Source organism: Peromyscus leucopus, chromosome 8b, assembly GCF_004664715.2.
Source record: "Peromyscus leucopus breed LL Stock chromosome 8b, UCI_PerLeu_2.1, whole genome shotgun sequence".
Taxonomy (NCBI): Eukaryota; Metazoa; Chordata; class Mammalia; order Rodentia; family Cricetidae; genus Peromyscus; species Peromyscus leucopus.
In genome coordinates, this window is record NC_051086.1 from 93,523,351 (window position 1) to 93,543,703 (window position 20,353).

The window sequence follows — 20,353 nt, forward strand, 5'->3', positions numbered from 1 at the left end:
CACTCGGACCCTCATACAGATAGCCCACACGCTTGCAGAAACTCACACATGCAAGCCTACAGAGAACATCTGGGTGGTCAAGGGCACGGCATCTCTCCACATCTGGCCCCAGCCACACAGCGAGTACAGTTCAGGGCTTGTGTGCATGGGCTCCTGGATACACTCGCAGAAGACACACAACTGTGGCCTTACAGTCTCCCAAGGTGCACGTTCTGTTCCCAGGCTTCACACAGCCTAGCTTATCCGTGGACCTGCTTCTCATGCTAGGAGATGCTCCAAGGTCCTCCCTGTGGGCCGTCCCCGAAACTGTGGCCCCAAACATCAATCGACATCTACCAGGATTCCCCAACCCTCAGGTGGACTCATGTCTACACAGAGGCTTACCTCCCTATAGGTGAGGCCTAGGAGGCAGCTGATCAAAGAGAGGCCACCAGAGCCACGGCTGAACCCAGAAAGCTGCTCACTACAAACCCCAGGCATCCTGACCTTACTCTGAAGGGGGGGAACGACACCTGGCTCAGACTTTTCGAGGCCCAGTCTTTCACATTCTAGAATCCAGCTTTGCCCACACAGAACACCAATGGTATCTACCTTAGAACGAATGCCTCAGGTCTCTCCCGGAAGAGGTGTGTGTTACCCAAACACACACCTCTGGGGGAAAGTCTGGAAGGTCGAAGAGCCCTCCACTAGCCTAACTCAGCTGGGCCTACACACTTCAAAGTTGTTCAGCTCCCTGAGGGAAGAGGGAGGGCCTCTCTGATGAGGGTGGGGACAAAGGTCACAGAAATGGGCCAAGGGCCAGGCTACCCGGGGAACAGGGGTAGGCAGGGGCAGAGATGGGGAGGCGGAGCTTCCAAGGTCCTTCGGGAGCCATGATCCTCACAGAGGTGCCTGCACCCTGGCCCCTCGTACCCAGGCCAGAGGATTTAAACCAGCACCAAAGAGTGAAAACAAGCCACCCACACCTCACCCACACTCTCTGCCAGCAAGAGAAAAACCACAGGCCTGTACCTCCAATCCACTGCGCCCAGCAGAAAAAGGGGTGAGAGGCAAGAGGGCCGCCAGCCATGCGCCCCTTCTTACTGGGCTCTTTAATCCGTAAAAGGTATCGTGATCAGCTGGCACCTTCAGACACCCCCCGACACACACACACACACACCATGCACATCACTCCAGAGCCACTTTATGGAAAAAAAAAAAAAAAAAAAGGTGAGAGCCGCGGCAGCCATGAAGATGGAAGAGAAAACCCCAAAGCGTCCAATCTCAGCTCTGCCACTCTGGGTGACCTTAGGCGAGTGGCTTAACCTCTCTAAGCATGTTTACTTGCCTGGGAACTGTCTCCCTTGATAAACGAGCTCCTGGAAGGCACCTAGCACTGCCTGGTGCAGGGAAGGCAGTTAAGTCTCCCTCCCCGCATCTCTCACCCTCACCTGGGGTCCCTGGGGTCCCTGGGGTCCCTGGGCTCTCTGCCTCGCCCCAACCAGGGCCAGCCTCTGTGGACAGGGCTAACAGGGAACAGTACCCATTTTTCTGGATCTGCTTCCTCCCAGACGGAGGGGAGGGTTGTGGGGAGAGGGATATCTGGGGTGTGGGCAGAGGCCTGACCACAACGCTTTCCCAAATTCCCTTCTTGTATTTCACAAACCAAAAAAGGGAAATCTTTGGATTTGGGGAGGGAAGAGAAATAGACCATTTCCTCTCGTGTCCTGGGGAGAGAGAACTTAGAGGCCCCCAAATCTAGCAGAGCCGCCTCCCAGGCCTCCCCTTTTCATTCATCCCCTCCACTCTGTGCTCCTTCAAAAAGAGGGTTCCCCAGGGACAGAAGTCAAGCAGTTCTGTTTCATTCGTATTCTCTGAGACAGGGTCTGCCGCCCGAGCTGGCCTCAAACTAGCTGACGACCCTGAGTTTCTGATTCTCCAGCCTCCACTTCCAGAATCCTGGTGCGGCAGACATGCACCACCCTGACAGGTTTACAAGGTGGGTGCCCGGGGACAGAACCCAGGGCTTCCTGCATGCCAGGCAAGCACTTTACCAACCGAGTTACATGCCCAGCCCCAAGCAGTTCCCTCTGAAGGGGCAAAGACTGGGGAGCTTAAAACAAGGGGAGATGGGGGTTTCCTAAGCATTCGAGACAGTTAATGAATCATATGCAAATGAGACGCAGAGTTCAAACGCAACTTGGGTGGGAGGGCCTCCAGCCCTGGCGAGACGGGACACACACACACACACACACACACACACACACACACACACACACACACACGTCCTCTGCCCCTACCCTGCCTGGAGTTGGCTGAGCTGGCCAGGCAGGGGCAGGGCAGGACAGGACCGATTTCAAGCTAGAACAGTGGGCTAGAATTATTTAAAGCTTTCCAGGAAAAGTGCTTGTACACACCACACGAAGCCACAACCTCTCCCCTCCCCTACAGAGAGAGCTTCATCTGCAGACCGGGCTGGGAAGCAGTTATGAACACTACCCTCTCTTCTCCAAGAGTCCCCCCAGTCATAGCTCTCACTCCGCCGCCTCACTGAGGGCAAGGCTACCAAAGGCAGAACCAGGCCCAGGCGGAAGGCACAGTCTTCCCCGCCAGCCCTACACACTGCCAGCATGTGTCTCTACAGCGAGGCCTGGCTGGCCAACCTGCCCCAGAGTGGAAAGGCAGGCTTGAGCATGTCCTCTCTAGGGGGTCAGCGAGGTAAGAATACAGACAGGATCTTAGCTGGGTGGTGGTGGTGGCACAGGCCTTTAATTCCAGCACTCAGGAGGCAGAGGCAGGTGGATCTCTGTGAGTTCGAGGCCAGCCTGGTATATAAGAGTGAGTTCCAAGCCAGCCAGGGCTACACAGAGAAACCCTTTCTCGGGGTGGGGGGGGACACGGGACAGAATCTTGCTGCTGGATGTCAACAGTGCCCACATTAAGACACCGCGCCTCGTCCCACAAGCATGGTTCTCATACGTCTCCTATTTATACTCCACAAAACCAAAATTCTGTCGCAGCTCCCAGAAGCCACATATCAGCTGTGCAAATGACTAGCAAATATGAAGCTCAATCAGAAAATATGAGGCCAGGACAAGCTGGGTCCCAAGAGAAAGGAGTATGGACTTTACCATGCCCCACCCGAGTTCCTGAGGGACATATTCAGGACTTCCCATGCACAGGGTGGCTGAGGGGCCCATCCAGAACCAGGGCTGTAACTGGGTCTTCCATGGAAGCAGCGAGTAGGTGAAAGGGCAGGGGGCAGCCCAGGCCTACAGGAAGAGGGGGCCAACCCATGGGGAAGGAAGAAAACAGGAAGAGGAAGAAATGAGCCTGCCTTGGCCACAGCCAGACCACAGGAGTATGTGGACAGTACAACAGCAACTCTGTCTATGGGGGACCAAACGGGCACAAAGGGGACCCCCCAGCCTGGAAACCACCGGTGTGCATACCCAGCCTGGCATGGGGCTTTCCCCACCCTCACCTTGGCAACTGCACCCCTCACCACCTCCACCATGCAGGAAGCACAATCCACTCATAATTAGGGGAAGGTGTGCGTGTGTGTGCGTGGGGGGGGGTGTCAGAGAAGCACCCGGGGCAGCAGCCAGGAGAGGTGAGCTACATCAACTCCCCACTCATCGCCTCCGCTCAGCCCCAAGCCCAGGCTGCTGCATTCTGAGTCCTAGGGCACACTGCCAATAGAACTGGATGCTACCAGTCCCCTCCCATCATCCCTCCCCGGGGACCCAAGCTGCAGGGAAGCCAGGAACACCCCCTCCTAGCTCAGGATATCCTTTTGGCTCTGACCCCAGACCAGGTCTGAGTCAGACTGGGCCCTGCCCCACAGCCCCACACCCTAGGACCCCCCAGGAACTTCCTACTCCACAGGGAGCCCCTTCGTCCAGCAAGAATGGGGGGGGGAACACTTCCCTTCTCCATGCCTAGCCAAGCACAGAGGCCCACGTTAGGTGGGGAAATCTGGTCACTGGGCTCTTGGGCCTTACCTTGGAGAACAGAGCTCGCTGAGGCGGAGGGAAGCTGGTGTGGCTGTGTGTAGGAGAACCAGCTGGCTGCATGCAGGGCGGCTTACTGTCTCCCCACCCATAAAACTTCAGGGACCTGGTGGCCCCCAGTCCCGTCTATGGCAGCTTGGATCCCGAGAAGCCACAAACTCTCCAGGGAGGGAGAGAGGAAGGTGGTAAGGTCTCTGAAAAGGCAGCAGGACTCAGACGGAGGGGGGATGCCGTCACCAAATCAGTCTCTCACAGTCACGGCCACAAGTCAGTCTTCCCAACACAGTCTGAGTAGGTGGCTGTGACTCCTTCCCACAGACAGAAGTCTGAGGGCCCTAAGGGACCTGAGTCGTCAGAGACCACACACACACACACACACACACACAGGCTCAGCTTGAAGGGGCCCCCTCGTCAGGCCTCCCAAGCACCCCCCTCCCAATGGTGGGCCTCGAGGGGAGGGGCAGGTCCCTCCCCACAAAAACCAGGGGTAGTGCCTACGGCGGCCATCACCATGGCAACCAACAACAAACATCCCAGGAACCACAGTGGGACAGGAAGTGGTGAGCACGTGACAGGAAGACCTTTTCTTTCCCCCCCTCACTGTTAGGGGGTGCTGACAGGAGAGTTTGCAGCCCTTGGGGAAATCAGCTGTCCCCCAACATTCCCCTACCTGGAGCTGGAGAGAAGAGGGGGCCGCTGGAAGGGTGGCCCCTCCCCACCACTCTGTGCACGGTCAGTTCAAACGGGGCTCACAGTGCCCTCCTCTATCTGCCACTCAAGGTTACACCAACCCCCCCCTCCTCTCCACTTCCTGCCGTGACTGGAGATCAGAGAACTCCACGCCACAGCTTCCCCTTCTCAAGTCTCGATTCCTGGGCTGAAGGTTTCGCTGTGGGGCAAGGGACAGCAGGGCTGGGGGCCTGCAGGAGAGCCCAGGGGACAGATGTCCCGGGGGGAGGGGCCGGGAGGGGCCACCCACTAGGTGTGTACTCACTGGCACACGGCGAGTAGGTCACCGTGACACACTGAGGCTGCCTGACCTTAGGCAACTTTGGGGAAGAGGGAGCCAGGGCCAGAGGACCTCACCAGTACCCCACGTACCCCACATGGGTCCTATCCTGAGCCTCCAGGTTCACTTGGGTTTTCTAGTGGCCTCCGAACAGGCAAATTCCCAAATGCCCAGCCCCTACCGCCACTCCCCTGCCTTTTGTGCTGAGGAATCCCCGCTCCCTGTTCCAAGGTGCCCGCCCAGACGAGGGCACCTTGGCTGAGGTGAGGGGAATGGAACCTCCCTCCACCCCCCTCCCCTTCTCTGCAGATGTCCCAGGCTATATTTAGCTCAAACCGGGCGGCCAGCCAGCCCCAGACTCCCCACCGGCCGAGAGCTGAGATCCCAGTTTTTATGCAATTAAAACATTAGGAGAACCACCCCATTTGCCTCCCCCAATGCGTTCACGCGCGCACACACACGCACACACACACACCATGCGCGCGCGCGCACACGCACGTGTGTGCGCACACACACACATGCACACCCACATGCACACACTCTGCCCGGTCAAGGCAGGAGAGCTCTCAGAACTTGAAGGAGGACTGCCTAACTCTGCAGCAGTCAATGACGGGGTAAAAGGGTCCTCCGGGCAGGACAGGAGTATCCAGGCTAGATGAGGTTGACACTTGCGGAGGTGGGGGATGGGCTTTCCCAGTTCCAACCAGAAGGGAAAAGGCAAATCTCAAAGAGGCTGGGGGCCGGCTGGAGAGAAATCCCACCTGTCATTTTGCAGCCCCTCACTGGCCAGCTCCAGTTACAAGGCTGGAGTTGGCAACAGGTGCTGGCCAGGCTGGCAGCAGCTTAATCCCCCACCAGCTACTGGGACTGAGTGTGGAGCCTGGAGGTCCAGTAGGGAGCTTTTGCGGCGGCAGGATGCTAAATGGAAGGAGGTATCTCAGGGCAAAGTAGGGACCTCTCCAGGAGGCAACCCTTATGTGATGGGGGGGGGGAGAAACCAATGCAGCCAGGCAAAACCTACCACAGCATCTATTTCATCTCCCCTGTGATGCCAGGCCAGCGGGCGGACTAGAGTGTGGGAGGTCTGTCTGCCTGCCTGCCTGCCTCTTCCTCCTCCTTACCAAATTCCTGGAACAGGCAAGGGAGGTTCCAGTTGCAGTGAGAGAACAGGCAGGCGGTCCCAGCTTGGGGGGGCTGTTGGGGGTGTGTGTGAGGACCAGAGAAGGAGGCAAGATCCAGACAAGATCCAGACGAAGCCAGAGACACCCACACCCAAACCAGACTAGGGACACACACACCAACGCTGACACATTCTCACACTCTGGGCCAGGTCCCCGCATGCCGCCCACCCTGCAGGGACACCCAGACACCCTCAACTAATCCTGCCAATTCCCAGAACACCTCCTGGACACACAAGGAGAGCCAGGCCCTGCCCAGCCCCCACATCCCACAGAAACTGTGTGGGCTCCAGACAGCAGCAGGAGGAGGAGGGTGGAGAGGGAGACGCAGGAGGAGGAAAGGCGGCAGGCGGCAGCTAGGATGTGTAGCCAAAGCCTCCAAAGCAAGCTGGGGGTATCCCACTGGCAAGCTGGGGGTGTCCCACTGGCTCCACTTCTTTCTCAAGACGCAGTAAGTCATGACAACCTTGGTCATCTCGCCAGAGGCTCTGCCAGCTCCCCACACTCCCAAAACCACAACCGCCACCAGACAGGGGTGTGGGGTGCTGGGAGGGGATTATTGTGCCTATTTGTCAAGGGGTAGGATTACCTTCCTCAGATGTCCATCACCCTAGATCCTAGGCAGTGCTCCCCAGAAGACCCCACTGAGGGCTCAACTCAGCTCTCCTCCCACTGAGAAGAGGTCCTTCCCCGCTCAGGCATCCCAGGGCACACGGATCTGAGCATTAAAGCTTATATCATGGTGTGTTCTCCCCTCATATCACACAGTTCTGAGGACCATCCATCTAAAACCTCCAAATCTGAACCAAGTGACCTGGTGGGAAAAGATCCGGGAAGGCAGAGCCAGCTTTAGAGACCAAATGGTTAATGGAAGGACAGGTCATCTGGGTCTGTCAGTGTCCCCCCAAACAGACCTGAAGGCCACTTGGTGTTCTCGCCCCCACACTAGACAGGCTGGCAGGAACAACGTCATGGCATGTGTGGGTGACTGTGCCCCTCGGAGGAGGCACAGGGGTGAGCAGGCTGCCTACAGCTAGCTTCCTGCCAGACTGCCACATGGTTAGGAGTAGGAGGTGAAGGAGAGAGGTATCCCAGGGTGGCAGCAGGTGCATTCAGGGTCAGACTAAAGAGATGGAGACTTGGGGCTGTGGCAGGACAAGGTTGGTTCCCAGCCCAGCGTCTTCTCAGAAGCGCCACTAGATCTGAGAAACCCCTCCAGTGATGGCCTTCCTGCACACACTACAGGCTCACACCCTCCAAGAGCCTGCAAATCCACCATCGGAGGCTCCCAAGGGCCTACTTGAGTCTGACCCCATTGACCTCTCTGCTTCACGGCCCAGACTCCCAGGCAGTACTGATGCGCCAGCCCCTCGGTGGATACTATCTTTCATAGCCACCAACTCTGTGACTCCACATCCCTCCTCCTCACAAAGGAGAACCACTCAGCTAAGGCCAAAAGCTCTTCTTGTTCCCTCCCCCAGACTCATTTCCACCCCTCCCAGGGGAAGCCCCAAGGCTCCAGGCCACCCCCACTCCAACCTGGGGCCTTCCCCAGTGTGTCTCCACACAAAGCCCCGGAGAAGTTGGAGGAGTGTGGGGGCCTGGACCCTAATTTCCTAGCAGGACCTAGGAGTCCTTACTAGGTCCCCCCAATCCTCCCTCAAAATTTTTGCCTGGCGGAAGGAAGTCTTCAGCCAGAGAAAAGGGATGGCACTCCTGAGTCCCCATGCCGGCAGGGTGAATCGAGAGCAGAACCGAGAGTTGGTATAAAGAGCAAAGGGCGGAGGGAACACTTCTGTGGGAGAGCACACACATACAGATGTGCACACAGTCGGCAGGCAGAAGGGAGCAATCTGGCTGCAAATCGGGAGCTGGCACCAGGTAGGAGCAGGGGGTACCCTCCCTTCCACGCCAGCATGCTGGGCATCCTATCCAAGACAGGGTGGGCAGCGAAGAAAACAAAAATCCAAGAAACTTCTCAAGACCGAGTTGGTTGTTGCCTTTTAAAATGATTTCCATATGAGTCGGCCCCCACCCCCAGCCTAGCACACTGGGGGATCTGTCCCCCTTTCCCACGACAGCAGGGCAGTGACCAGAGAGGGAAGGGGACAAAGTTAAACTGATCTGCCAACCACCGCTCAACATACACACATCTGGCTAGCAGCTTCCAAGCCTCGTGGGTGGCACTAGATCCCAGACATCCTCAGCAAAGCCAGGTCGGTCGGTCTGTTCTGTCCTTCCCTCACCCCAAAAGGCTCCTACAACCTCCAAGTAACACAAGACCCCGGGGCGCATCTCACCCAACTGCACTGGCACCCGCACCCAATTCTGACGGCTCCCCCACACTCCAACCGAGACACCAGCTGAGCGGGCCCCGCCCCCCAGCCAGTTCCCTCCGGTGGGGGTGGGCCCCCTGGCTGATTCTCCCCAAACCACAGGGCGGCTCAGGTAACAGAAGAGAAAGAGTAGGAGGGGGCTAGTCCGTTGGGCATCTGATCTCTCCCCAAACAGGTTTCAAGAAGTCTTTTTGTTTGGTTTGGTTTTGAAGAGAAAAAGAAGAGTTGCCGGCGGTGGATCCTCCACGGCTGGAGCGCTGGGGACACGCACGGCAGACGGCCGCAGGAGCCTCAAGGCTGCGCGCGCGAAGATGCGGCGCAGACGGGGCTCCCCAACCCCAGACACGCCAGCGGCAGGCTGGGAAGCCCAGGAAACCCCGGGTCCCCGGCGAAACCACCCGGCGCCCAGTCCCCGCCCGCCCGCCCGCCCGCAGCTCCCATCCAGAGCAGGCCACCGGGCCCCGATACGTGAGAGAGCCGAGGGCTCCCCAGGATCCCGGGGGAGAGGTTACCTCGAAGCGAGGGGATGCAACCCGTCTGGGTGTCTGTGAGCACAGCGTCTCCCCCCCAAGCCGGCGCCTCGGCGCTGCCGGGAGTCAGGGGTGTGAGGTCCTCGGAGAGGAGCCGTCCGGGGGGCCGCGGCTCAGGGGCGCGGGGCGACGGCAGCGGCCATGGCGAGTCACGTGCGGAGGCTGAAACTTTACCCGGAGCCCCAGACTGGGGGGGGGCGGAGGGTATGGAGCTGGGGTGGGAGGGAGGCTCCCCCTCTTGCAAGTCCGCCCCTGCCTGCCACGGGCCAATCACCAGCCAGGGGCGGGTTCTCAGGCTCACACCCGCCCCCCCTCTCCTTAATAGACCCGGCAAGGGCGAGCCTTAAAGGAGACGCTTCCAGCCGTCGGCTGGACCGTGGGAATCTGGGAGAATCCCTCCCTCAAAACGCCAGAAAGAGATTCAGAGCGAGAAGGGGGGGGACCTGGGGGGAGTGTGAAGCTCAGAGAAAAGAGTAAAAATAAGACTCGGCAGAGAAAGAACCTCAGCGTGCGGTATCCTACACACTCCCTTCCCCCAGCTACACGCCCACACTCACAGGGACACACACATCACACACACCTCCTAAACCTGGGAAGAGAGGAGGTGGTGTGATGTGGAAGAGAACGAACGCACTGACTCCAGCCTCAGCTGTCAGGTCTTTGTCTCTCCTAATCACAGTCCTCCGGGGTCAGCTGAAACTGAAAGCTATCTGACCTTGAGCAAGCCACTTCCCCTCTCTGGACCTTTATATTTCTCATCTGCAAAGCCCAAGTACAGAGAGAGTGGACCGTCTTCCCGATGCGACTGTCGTTCCCCAACACCTCTCCAGCTCAAGTCGGGTAGAGGAAGCTTCTAACTCAACTCAAGCCCTCCGAGGAACTTCAAATACCTTCGCCCAGAAAGACAGCTCTTTGGGTCAGCCAGGAGCACCCTCTCCCTTCTAGAAGACTCCACTCGAGTGGACGGGGCAGTTCAGGCATGTTCCAGGAGGACAGGATCTGAGTCCTACTCCATCTGCAGACCTCAGTCCCCAACTGTCACAAGCCCCTTCCCAGCCTTTGAGGAGACTCAAGTGCCCACCGTTAGCAGTCCACTGGAGGAGGGTGGGTCCACATGGGGCGCCTCCCTCACGGGGTTCCTGGGCAGAGGTGTGGCAAGTGCCCCCACAGGACATCCCACTGGAAAGGGAAGTGCCACACGCCCAGGCCTCCACCCTAGAGAAGAGACACTCAGTCTGACCAGGTGGCCCAGTTTTCAGACTAGGAACAGGAGGTCCGAGGCCCGCATTGGATTTTTGTCCACGGTTGCATCGGTTGCTGAACCCGGCCTAGAATTGGGGTGTCTGCTTCCCTCTCTCTGGCTCTGCCCCGCGGCCTAGGAAGGTAGCACAGGCCAGGTTGGTGGGACGCTCTGCCCAGAGGTCGGACGCAAGGGAAAACTAGGCAAAGCAGAGCCGCGCTTCCCCAAGCCCTTCCCGCCCGCTGGGCCAGAGCAGTCTCCTGCTCCTGTCTGGATTTCCGCCGGTGCTAACCACCCGCCCCGCCCCTCCCTCCTGCTCCGTCCCGTCCCGTTCTGTCCCGCACAGATCCATCCACAAACATGCGCTCAGCAGGCAAGAATGCGCCAATGGCTCCCAGATGTGGAGGCCGACGCTTAACCCCTTCCCCTCCACGAACTCCCCGCCCTTCCCCACCCCCGCCCCCACCCCCGCACTCTCCTGGAGCCTTCTAGCTAGAGCCCCACCATCTTCAGGGGCCTCACCCAAGGGAGGAACCAGGCTAAGAGGGGGGCCTAGGGACAGTCCACCTCCAGCTCCCGCAGGCTCCTCCCAGCCTAGATCCTACCAGACCAAAAGGGAAGAAGGTTCATGGACAGGAAAATCCAAGTGTGCATGCACAGAGTTACACTGCCTCCCACATAGGCAGCCTTCAGGCACACCTGCCAGCATATGGACTCAGGTACACTCTTCTTGTACACACACCCTGGCACACATGCATAATCCCACACACATTCATGGTGTGAATGTGTGTGTACACCTCAAAGACAGATATGCACACCCAGCACAAAAAAAAGCACCTACAGATGTGTGTGTGTATACAAGGGCATGAAGCAGAGAGCGGACCATGCTTCTGAACAGACGTAGCTGTAGATCCACGTGGAGATGATGGAGGAAATCCGTGCTCACACAAACCACTTCCTATAGGGGTCAGGCACATACAAGATTGGATGCACAGCCTGCACACCTTCGGGAGGCTTCCTTCATGCCCAGGGCATTCAGTACTACAGGTCCAAAGTCCAGCCCTACCCTCCTCCTACTGCAGAAGTCCCTAGGTGTGTGTGGAGGGGGGAGGGGGGAGGAGTCATGAGCCCACAGCAGCAGCAGCAGTGTTGGTCTCAAAACAGGGTTCCCACCCACTTCTGCCAGGGACGCTGTTCCAGGAGAACCGAGAAGGTAGAATATAGCAAGAGTCTAGAGAAGCGCTCCCCCCCCCACGCTCTTTAGGAAAGACTCCTAGGGCCTCTCCTATCCCCCCCGCACAAAGGAGACAGGCTGTGTGGGGGTGGGCAGGACACTGCTTCCCAAGACAAGAGTCCCTCTTCAGACTAGTGGAGGTCAGCGAGGGCTCCTCGGATAGGTCACGACAGCTCCTAGTCATGAAGGGAGTTGCAGCCTGTGGGAACTCCTGAAGAACAGCATTAAGCCGGGATGTGGGAGCACACACCTGTAACCTATACCAGCAGCACTTGGGGTGGATGATCCAGCAGGGACACTGCTGGAGTTCAAGGCCAGTTTGGGCCAGCCATGGCTACAGAGAGAGACCGTATTTCAAAACAGAACAACCGAAGAACGGCATTACATTACGTCAGGCGTGGTGGTGCGTAGATATGACCTCAGCATCCTGGGTGAGGTGGGAGCAGGGTTAGGAGTTTGAGGACAACCTAAAGCGGGAGAGAGAACACTCGCACATGCATGCAAGCGCCAAGCAGTGTCTGAAGAAGAGGGCACGGGGAAAACTTGTCTCTCCAAGACCACCTGGAGGTGGGTGAGGCCAGAGGTACTTGCTAGAACCAGCCTCAACTCGTTCCTCCTCCCCCAGCCTCCCGGCTTATTTATCCATAAGGTATACTTCCCGCGATTATCTTGAATCCACTTCTTTCAGTCCAACATGAGTCCCGTTCCCATAGTACAGAATAGGAAACTGAGGCTCAAAGAGAAATTGCCAACCAGCTGGATGTGGGTAATTCATGCTTATAGTCCCAGCCCTTGGGAGACTAAGACAGGGGGTGGCCATGAGCTCTAGGCAAGCCAGGGCTACTAGTAAGTTCCATGCTGGCCTGGGCTACAGAGTAAGAACCTGTCTCAAATGAACAGAACAAAACAAAAATGAGCCAGGCAGTGGTGGAGCACACCTTTGATCCCAGCACTCAGGAGGCAGAGGCAGGCGGATCTCTGTGAGTTCGAGGCCAGCCTGGTCTACAAAGTGAGTTCCAGGACAGCCAGGGCTACACAGAGAAACCCTGTCTCGAAAACCCAAAAATCAAACAACAACAACAAATGAATTACTTTGCCAAGGTCATGCAGTCTGTCAATGCAGATCGGGGATTCAAACTCAGCTGTCTGCTCCATGCTCCCAGCAGGGCGGCCATCACCCCTACACTCCCGCTTCCTTCAGACCAAACATATCCCGCTCTGCTCTGAAGCCTGCTACTTCCTTTACCTCAGCAGAGTATGTGGAGGAGGCATCACGCTTGCCTGGCTCTGCAGGTTTATGGGTAGGGCCAGGAGATGAAAGAGACCAGAGAAGGCACTGGGGGTACACATATAACCACCACCCTAGCCCGAGCATGATGCCCACCTACCAGGCGGGCATGGCCTGGTGACTCAGCCGCATCCGGGGAAGATGCCAGGGCCGTGACTCACCTACCGAGAAGGGCTGAGTCTGGCACTTTGCCAGACCCGGGACAGAAGCGACTTAGTCACTACCAGGGCTGTGCTGCCCAGCAGGCATGGCCTAAGGAGGATCAGGGACAGGGGCCAGCGATGGCCTCCTTGGTTAGTTACATGCGCCCCCTGGTGAAGGCAGGCCTCATCATCCAGAACTGAACTGTGGCGCAGCTGGCCCCCTACCTCCTCAGGATTGCCCAGCCAGCCCCATGATACCAGCTCTGCTCTAGCGCCAACAAGTTGAGTGAGACCCTTGGGCAGGGCCGCCCCGCCCCCTTACAGCCGGCCCCACCCCCTTACAGCCGGCCCGTCCCCCCCGCTCCCCCCCCCCCCCCCCCCCCCCCCCCGCGCCCATCACTCACCACCCACTCTCTGACTTAGCCCACCTCCTCCTGCCACCCAAGTTGTACCCAGGCTATGAGTCTCCTTTAAACATGTCTTGGCAGCACCCTTGGCCCCCACAGTCCCTCTCACCCTCCCCACCCCCACATACACACACACACACACACACACACACACACACACACACTCTCCTGCCAGCAGCTGCTGAAGTTGTTGAACGGGAGGGAAATCATCATCGTGAGGGTGGGGCCAGGGATTGAGTTACCAAAGCCAGCGGGGTGGGCTGTCACCCAATCCCTTCTCCCGCACCCACCTGCCTCCCTCCCTCCCCACCTCTGGCCGGCAGCCCGCTGCCCTTTGAGCCCCTCCACCCCACACTCCACCCAAACTAGGAAATAAATGTTCAAGAGTATTTGTCATGCTAAGACCAGCCCAGTCTATGGGAGAGGGCGAACAGGAGAGAGATGGAGACAGACAGAGTTCCTGTGCTCCCATGAGGTGCGGTGCGTCTCTGTCGTCTCTGTTAAACCAGAAAGGGGCAGGCTGAACTTACCGGGTCCCAGCGGAGTTGGAGGGGCCCAAAGGGAGTCGACAGGCTGAACAGCCTCAATCCATTTGCACTATTAATTTCTCACACACTGCAGCATGCCTGATTGGGGGGGGGGGTGCGTGATAAATCAGGACCCCAGAGACAGGGAAACTGAGTGGAGGGGGGAGGGGGCCCTTGCACCATAATTTGTGACCCACTCAGAGCTGCCTGGTGAGGGGGTGGCCAGCCAAAAAAAACGGGGAGGCTGAGTGGCAGGGGGCAGAGCAGGAAGTAGGTGTTAGATTTCAGTCCCATCTGCAACAACTCCCCCCTAGCTGCCAACACCGGAAGGTTCTGGAACAACTATAGGGGGCGTCATTCACCTCTGCACCCATACAACATGGAGCCCCTCAGGGAGACAGGATGCAGACAGACTCCCAAGAGACAGCGGTTCCCTACCAAATTGTCTCCCCATACCAGCCTCTGCTCCTAGGCCTCAGAGGGCATCTGCTAATTGCTCTAATCCCTTTCTGTGCAGGAGGCAAGGGCATGGGTCCTGGGCACGGGTCCCGGGCATGGCAGGGATGGGCTCACAAAGGGTTCTGGAGGGTCTGAAGATCTGGATTCTTGTCCTCCATCTGTCTCCCCACCTCATCTTGCCACTGAGGACAAATCCCTGGCCCTCTCTAGGTCTCTAAAATGAAACAGCTGGACGACGGGGATGTCCCTTCCGAAAGGTGGCTCCAAGCCCCACAGCTTGCCAGCCTGGGAATGTGCTGGAAGCTGTCCAGCACCTCCATTCACACCAGTGGCCACAGGCCACCCAAACAAACCCCAACCCCAACCTCCTTCCAGCCTGGATACAGACTCTTTCCACATGGTGGACATATAAACAAACCAAGCTGGGGTTTGCAGAGACCCTGCACAAACCGGCACAGAGGGGAAACAGCCCTCCCTCCCTCCCGTCCCTGGCCTGAGGTTCTCCTTGCTGCAAGCCGGGAAGGAAGCACAAGCCGCGTGGTAGAGACCCGGGGAAGAAGGGGGCAACCACCTGAGCAAAGCTGGTAACTGGATGAGAGTCCTAGGGGCGAGCATATCCCTCTCTGGTTCCCCTCTGTGAGGGGAAGGGGCTTGTCTGGGCCTCAGGAGTCCCTTTCAGATCTGAGGGAAACTGAGAAACCTGAGGAGTCCCCAGAGTTCCTCCGCTGCTCTGAGCTGGGTCAAGCCTCTCCTGCAAGGCTGCTCCCCTGGCCACCACACTTCCTTGTTCCATGGGCTACCCCTGGCACTTCCTCACTCCTCTGCCTGCCTTTTTACCCTCACCTTGGCCAGCCCCTCCGCCGCCTGCCCGTGCTTTTCTGCACGTCCCTCCTGCCAGGGGACAGACCAACTAAAAATAGTCAGTCCCCACAGCCTTCTCACCCACAGCTGCCCAAAGAGCAGGAAATGAGGGGGCAGGGAGGCCTGTGCCCTGCCCTCACCCACCAACTAACTCTCAGCTCAGAACAGTGTCCAGCACTCCAGCCTGGGGCTAGTGCCAACTTGGCCATCTCTGGGGCATCCCACACTCCTTCCCTAGTGGGGGAAGGCCTGCGCATAAGTGCCTGCAATCACAGAGTCGTCCCAGCCCTGTGGGAGAAGAAAGGATTCAATTGGTCTGGAGGGAGCCCTTCCCAATTCCTGACAAATCAATGCCAACCACATTGTGGGTACCCAGAGGGGAAGGCCTGGCTCTACCCACTGGTCTTTTGAGGGCAGAGGGAATTAGCATTTGGTAAAGTTGGTGTGTTTCCTTTATCCTAGCCCAACTGGAGGGAAGACAAACTAGCACCCCAGTCCCAATTATGCTGGTTGTTTGCTCCCCAAAATATACGTGGTTCAGATATAGGGGTTTCAACAGGGACCCCCATCCCCAGACACCATAGCCAACAGGGCAGCAGAAGATCTTGGATACCCACATGTAGAGCAAGAAGCTTGGAGGCAGGACCAGGCCATGTCCACCATGCTGGGCACTCACGGCCCCCAAGCTGAATCAGAGGTCATGAGGGAGAAGTCTATTCTCACTGGTACCACAGGCTATAGCACCTTGTTACCCATCCCATCCGGGATTCCTGGCACCTCCCAGCTCTAGGGGAAGGCCCTCCCCATACAGGACTCAGGAAACCAGTTTAGAGACTCTCTGGAGGCCGGCAAGGCAAGGGAGCCCTGTACTGTGAGGCAAGTGGGAAACCCAGGAGCCCTGGCCTCCAGCCCAGAGAGTGAATGAGAAAAATATCTCCAAGGAGAGGGAAGGAAACAGTCTCGATAGGGACACACGTGCGCACGTGCACACACACATATACACATACACACACACAACACACACCACACACACATACACACACCACACACACATACACACACCACACACACATACACACACCACACACACATACACATACACACACCACACACACACACCACACACACACACACACACACACACACACACACACACCACACACACATACACACACCACACACATACACACACCACATACACATACACACACACATACACACCAACACACATACACACCACACACCACACACACACACACACACACACACACCACACACACACACACACACACGGTGCCCTGATAGCTACAAGATATGACCTATAGGAAGGTCCTGGCAAGATGGGCTGGATTGGAGCATCAAATACTACTATGAACAGGAAAGAACAGAGAAGAAAGTGGGGCCATGGGAAGAGGGGAGACAGCCTAGCTCCCACCTATGGTCCCAGGGTGCTTGCATTTTAAGACTAAGTATCAACCATGGCCTCAGGTGTGGGATCCACCCCAATCTCCGGTCCCTAGTCCCTAGCTGTCCTTTTCTGGGCTTCCTCTGGCTCCCCTTCCCTGGGACCAAGCCAGGAGTCAGCAAGCCCAAGGTGGTTCTCTCTCTCTCTCTCTCTCTCTCTCTCTCTCTCTCTCTCTCTCTCTCTCTCTCTCTCTCTCTGCCAGGGCAGTGCCAGGGGCTTCCCTCCCGCCTGCCTGCTTTCAGTCACCGCACATATCTCAGCTGTCCAATCCGATTAGGGCTCCTGCCCAGTGAGCCGGACAAGGAGGCCACTGGGCAGGGAAGAGACAGACAAGGACGCAGACGGGGATGGGGAAAGGAAGGTGGAGAAGAGGCTCCTGTGTGGCCTCTGAGGGGAAGAAAAAAAAAAAGAGCCTGGTGCAAAGATCTGTGCTGTCTGGCAAGCGCCCTGGTGTCAGGGTGAGCTACCGCTCTCAGGAAGTTCTGCATCCTCAGGCAAGAGCCCTGCAAGGCTCCTCTGTCCCCTGGGCAGTGGTGGAGGGAAACTGAAGAGAGAGACTGACCCAGATTTAAGGAGGGTTCCTCTCCCAGAGCTCTGCAGTCCTAACTGGAGTTTACACAGGGCTTCCCCATCCTTTATCTCCTGGGGCCTTCTGGGGCCGGGACACTGTCAGGTAAGCCTAGCCAGCTGTGGGCACAAGTCTTTCACAGATGAAGAAACTGAGGTTTAGCTGGAAGGAAGATTAGAAATGCGTAGGGTTAAGAGTCTCAGGCCTTGGACTCACACCCAGGAATCCGTTCCATCACAGACCCTCTCCTCCAAAGCCAGCCCTCAGGGGGACCTGGGAAACATGAAGGAATCCAGAGCACACAGCTAGCTTGCAGACAGGTGCGTGGGTCACCCACCCTCACAGCATCCTGAGAGCCAAACTAGGATGGGTCTGGACCTTTTCTATCGCATCACCACCCCCTCTCCTAATTCAGCTACCCCCAGAGGCAAGATACACACATGGCTACTAGTTATTCAGACAGACCACCTGCCCTCCACATAAGCACACCAACCCACGATGAGATGCCCCATCTTCAGCGAGCAGGGCCCGGCAGCCCACCCCTGGAGGGGGAAAGCAGCCAATGTCAACAGTAGGTACCATCCAGCTCTCTCCCAGAGAGCCTGCGGGAGGGCAGGAGCCTGGGGACCTCCCAGTTCTAGGGTAACACCAGGAGCCTGAGGCTCTGTAAGCCAAGGCTTGCAGGGAGCTGGCATGGCTGATAGGCCTTCCAGATCTGGTCCACACCCCCTTCCCCAGCCATCTGGACTGAGCCTGATCTGGCTTGGGCCTCACTGGGATCTCTCTCCCCTTGGATGCATGCAGGAACCTTTATCCAACATTTATAGGTCTTACAACCACATGGCTACACACAGGCACTCAAGGGAGGGGCTTCTGCACTAGGTGCTGAGGAGGTGTTGGCAGGAATGAGAGTTGTAAGCGGAAGGGACTTTTCCTAGAGAACAAGGTCAGCAAGCCTCCACCAGGCATCCACAAAGCCCTTGTGCACCCAAGTGTATCGCCGTGCACCTGGAAGGAGACCTGGGCTCCCTACATAGTGAGAGGGAGTGGAGGCAAAGTCCCGAGCTCCAGGCTGGGAAGCCTCGAAGAAGCAAGGGAGAATCCCTCGGGGAGAGTAGGGTTCCCTTCACGCCCTCTCCACTTTTTTCTGTCTGGCCATCACTTCCCAATTCTCCAGCCTAGGTGAGGTGGGGGTGGGAGGTTGCATCAGTACTGCCAAGGAGGGTGCAAGGGCGTGGGGCCTGGGCAGACCTTCCCCCACTTTCCATTCTTAGCGAGAGAATGGAGCATGCCTGGGGGGGGGGCGCGAATTTCGAGAGAGGCGCTCCGGGGGTCTGGGGCTCAGAGCTTTCCAACGCCCCAGGGTTCCCAGGCTCCCACCTCCCTGGACTACTGTGAGCCATGGGGGAGGAGTAAATGGGGAAAGCCTGAACTGCCGAAGAGGGAAGCGGCCGGAGCACGAGCAGGGAGACTCCAGCCAGAGAAGGCCCGCGGAGAATTGGGAGGGGGTGTGCACGATCCTACCTGCTCAGGTGTGTGCCGGCAGGGGGGCGATGGGGTTCCCAGGAGAACCGGGGAAGCCCTCTCAGCTCGATTCAGGATTCCCCCCTGCTTCTGGGTTAGGCTGCTGCAAGAGGCACGGTTCCCGTTGGGTCCTAAAGCCCACTCTTCAGCTTGTAGGCTCTCCCTGCCCTCCACCACCAACCCCCACTCGGTTAGCGGGTGCAGCAGCGCTGAGGACTGATGGAGGAAAGCTAACCCACTGGAAGAAAGGTGGGGGGATCTGAGCATGGGTAGGGGCCAGGAGCAGTATCAGATCTCAAGATACACCCCATGACAAACAGACATTTCTTTCTGCCTCTCCTGAGCCTATGGATTTGGCCTTGGACCCGGAGGATGGGGTTGAGGACTTTATTCTCTACCACTCCCATTGGGCTATTTAGCTATATCAGCTATGGGGACGTCAGGGATGCCTGTCCTTTTAGACAGACACACACCCGCTTCTGTCCTCTTTTTCGGACTCTATCGGTCTACTCATCCCACGCCATTATTCCCAAGTGCCGAAGGGACCATCCCAGGAGAAACCTTGGTCTTCAGCAAGAGGGCCGGATGTCTCCATGGCAGCTGGAGACTGTGGGTTAGACTGTTAGACTACAGGGCCTACTGTGGTGTACTAGGGAGCCTGTGGCGTGCACTCAGGTGTAGGAGGGGCTGGGCAGGTGGCCCAGGAGAGGAGAGGACGTCTTCGGATACATCTAGCACCAGAGATGGCAATTAGCAGGGGATGCATAAGACACAGAACCTAGAAGTCAACCAGCGCCCTTGCTCAGCCCTCAACAGGACCGTGAGTCTTTATTACCATAATGAACACGTTAAAGGGTATTTCCCCAGGTATTATTCTGGGACAGAGACATCTCTTAACACAGTAGGTCAACCTCAAGGTCACTGGCTCTGTAGTATAGGGTAATGGGCTTTCTCCAAGGTTGTTCCTTCTCTGGTCACCCTGAAAGAGAAATTCAGGCATGGTGGGCCAGGTGGAGAGAGGTCTGAGGAGTCTGCAGAGTGCTGGACTGAGAACATTTTGCAAGGAGTGTTGTGTATTATTTCCAACAGCAGCAGCAGATGTGGGGGAAATGTCATGGAATGAAGGGCCAGGAGAAGTCCAGGGCATATTGAGGGATGGGGAGAGCAGTGGCCTCTTCCTAGAAGGGCAGAGGGCAGCCGCAGAGTCTCTAAGCTCACCGGCTTGCAGGAAGAACTGGAAGGAGCTAGTCGGCATGGATGGAAGCCCCAGGGTGGAGTCTGCGGGGTGAGCTCAGGTCAAGCCTTTCACCCTAATGTGCCTCAGTTCTCTCCCAGCTGTTAAACAGGACTCCGGATTCTTCCCAGGCAGTTAATGAGTGTTTACCAAAGGGCTTGGAGATCCTCAGATCTCAGCTGGGCCACCACTCCAGTGAGAGAGCTCAGTAAGAGCCCAGTGTTATTTGGGGAGGGGAGGAACCGAGGAGGGGAGAAGCAGACGACTCTAACAAGCTGAGGATGAAACCAAGCTCCTGGAGAAGCACAGGCCCAGCTGCTACAGGATATCCTTGTACCCAGGAATGGAGGTCACCCTC

General features: G+C 57.5%; 1 protein-coding gene across 2 annotated transcripts in view; it reads right to left on the bottom strand.

The window, feature by feature from the left end:
* The window catches only part of Rara (retinoic acid receptor alpha), a 46,425-nt gene extending 27,562 nt beyond the window's left edge, over positions 1-18,863 (bottom strand). Inside the window, exon 1 of one of the 2 annotated variants that reach the window (XM_028889472.2) lies at positions 18,762-18,863. The gene's annotated coding sequence lies outside the window, so the exon portion shown is untranslated. Of the gene's footprint in view, positions 1-9,027; positions 9,230-18,761 lie in introns of those variants that run through there. The other variant, XM_028889471.2, reaches the window with a different exon arrangement.
* Positions 18,864-20,353: the final 1,490 nt, after the last annotated feature.